The sequence below is a fragment of the Pan troglodytes genome, chromosome 9, assembly GCF_028858775.2.
Source record: "Pan troglodytes isolate AG18354 chromosome 9, NHGRI_mPanTro3-v2.0_pri, whole genome shotgun sequence".
Taxonomy (NCBI): Eukaryota; Metazoa; Chordata; class Mammalia; order Primates; family Hominidae; genus Pan; species Pan troglodytes.
Genome location: NC_072407.2, coordinates 104,856,744 through 104,859,884, shown reverse-complemented (window position 1 = coordinate 104,859,884; position 3,141 = coordinate 104,856,744). Strand labels below are relative to the sequence as shown.

The 3,141-nt window shown below is 40.1% G+C and overlaps 1 pseudogene; it reads left to right on the top strand.

Annotated features, from left to right (window-relative positions):
• Positions 1-496: 496 nt before the first annotated feature.
• Positions 497-1,471, top strand: LOC100610561 (casein kinase I-like; annotated as a pseudogene).
• The last annotated feature ends 1,670 nt before the right edge of the window (positions 1,472-3,141 follow it).

Below are 3,141 nucleotides of genomic sequence, written 5' to 3'. Positions count from 1 at the left end.
TAAGAGAATGAGGTGAAGATAAGGAAAATATGAAAAGGGCTTTAAGAAAGTGTAATGCGCTAAGAAAATTCAGAGTGAAACTATTGGGCTGGAGCTGGAGTAACAAGACGGCAGCGTCGGCAGAGGGACAGGGGTCCTTCCGGGCTGGAGACGCCGGCAGTGGTGGCAATGGTATCCCTGCTCTAGCTCACCGCACCCCTTTTTCCAGCCTGCACATAGCTGAGACAGCAAGGCAGTGGCGCCGCCCAGAAACAAGTGGCCCAGCCTTGTAACTGCAAGAACCCTTTCACAAACTGCAGCCTGGCAACAAGAAACCTGACTGAGCAGCGGTGATCAGGTTCCCCGTCAGCTGATTCTGGGCCGCGAATATGAGGGAGGCCTCCGTGTTCCATGTCCCGTTTCCTGCCACCTTCCGCCGTGGAGGAGCCCCAGAGGCCTCCGTCCTCCTCTCAGAGGCGTCTGGACTTGGCCTCAGCCTCCGTCTTCATCTCTTAGGATGGCGAGCAGCAGCGGATCCAAGGCCGAATTTATTGTTTGAGAGAAATATAAACTAGTAAGGAAGATCAGGTCTGGCTCCTTCTGGGACCTTTATCTGGCCATCGATATCACCAATGGCGAGCAAGTGGCAGTGAAGCTAGAATCTCAAAAGGCCAGGCATCCCCAGTTGCTGTAGGAAAGCAAACTCTGTGAGATTCTTCAAGGTAGGCTTGGCATCCCCCACATACCGTGGCATGATCAGGAAAAAGACTGCAATGTACCAGTCACAGACCTTCCGGGACCTAGCCTCGAAGACCTCTTCAATTTCTCTTCAAGAAGGTTCACAATGAAAACTGTGCTTATGTTAGCTGACCAGACAATCAATAAAATTGAGTATGTGCATACAAACAATTTTATACACAGAGACGTTAAACCAGATAACTCCCTAAAGGTATTGGACACCACTGTAGTAAGTTATTCCGTATTGATTCTGGTTTGGTCAAAAAATACAGCAACAGCAGGACAAGGCAACGCATACTGTGCAGGTAATATAAAAATCTCACTAGCACTGCCCGACGTGCCAGCATCAATGCACATCTTGGTATTGAGCAGAGTCACAGAGATGATATGGAATCCTTAGGCTGTTTTGATGTGTTTTAACAGAACCAGCTTGCCATGGCAAGGACTTAGGTCCGCAACAAAGAAACAAAAATATGAAAAGATTAGTGAAAAGAAGATGCCCACTCCTGTTGAAGTTTTATGTAAGGGGTTTCCTGCAGAATTTGCCATGTGCTTAAACTATAATCGCGGGCTACACTTTGAGGAAGTCCCGGATGAGGTGTATCTCAGACAGCTATTCCGCATTCTTTCGAGGACCCTGAACCACCAATAGGACTAAACATTTTATTGGACAATGTGAAAGTTGAAAGTAGCGCAGCAGACAGCCTCTTCCAGTGGGCAGGGTCAGCAGGCCCAAACCCCCACTGGTTTCTAAGCACGAGCTGAGTAACAGAAGAAGCAGAGCAGATGATCTGTTGCTTTTGATCTCGCATTTGTTGCTGCTAGAAATTTTATTTCATATGTACACTAGCCAATGGTAGTTGCAACCATCTACTTGGTGTTAGGAACTTAATTTCAGTATGAACTGACTCTGGGCAGCACTGGTAATGCTGCATCCTGAATTGCAGCTGCTGTAATCGTGAATATTAACTGAGATAGTGAAACATGATGTCCGGTTTTCTATTGCATTTTTTTCAAGTGAAAAAATTAAATGTTTGACTCACACAAATTAGTGGAGAAATTGGGCAAATGCCAATTTTTTTGTTAAAACCTTTTGTTTTAAACTATACTACTTTGAGATGTCATTTAAGAAGAAGGAGATAAAGTCTTCAGCCACAGTTGTGATGGTTGTAAGTGCTCGCAATTGTGCATTCTTAGCATTTTTCCATCCCTGGGGTTTGCAAGTTCTTCACTTAAAACATTCTTAAAATGGTTGTCTTGTTGCTTGAAAGCCAATTGATATGATAGCAACCAAATATTCCATTGTTTGAGCATATGAAAGACTCTGCCTGCTCATTCGTGCTAGAAATAACAGCATCCAAAATGAAGATGTAAGAAAAACTTAGTAACTACTAGGTTATTCTTAGGACTCTGCATTAATTTTATAATATTCTTGTTATTTAAAAAAGCATATTTGTCACAGAAATTTAGTTAACATCTTACAACTAAACATGTATCTATGTTGCTTAGATAAATATAATCACTGTAAACATCTGCATGATCTGGGATTTTGTTTTTATTTTGAAATGGGAACTTTTTTTGTTTACAAGTTCATTGAAAAGTAAAAACTTTCTGTAAAAAAAACCTATCTCACAAAGGGAGAAAGGTAATGGAGGAAATTATCAGTGAAGTAACATTTATACTAAGTCTTGCAGAATGGGTAGACTTGTATTAAGTAGAAATAGAGGAGAATAAAAAATATAAAAAAGCAGGACAGGTACAAGGCACATTTGGGAAAAAATATAATTCACTTTGTAAGGGGGTAGGATGGGAGGGAAGTGGGACCGGTAAGTCATTTTTAGACCTGAGCATGGAAGGTCTTAAGTGCTAAAGTTAGTTTATATCTGTTTTGCTTATTTTTAAAATTAATTTTTTATTTCTATAGGTTATTGGGGAACAGGTGGTGTTTGGTTACATGTGTAAGTTCTTTAGTGATGATTTGTGAGATTTTAGTGCACCCATTACCTGAGCAGTATATACTCAATTTGTAGTCTTTTATCCAAACCTGACCCCCTTCCCACCCTTTCCTCCTGAGTCCCCAGAGTCCATTGTGTCATTTTTATGCCTTTGCACCTTCACAGCTTAGCTCCCACTTATGAGTGAGAACATAAGATGTTTGACTTTCCATTCCTGATTTACTTCACTTAGAAGAACAGTCTCTAATCTCATCCAGGTTGCTGCAAATGCCATTAATTCATTCCTTTTTATGGCTGAGTAGTATTCTATCACATATAATAGTATTCCATCATATATAACATATATACTCTATATATAGTATATATATACTATAATATACAGAGTATTATATATATCATATATAGTATTCTGTTATATTTTATATATATAAAATGTATATATATGATATATGATAAAATATATATATGA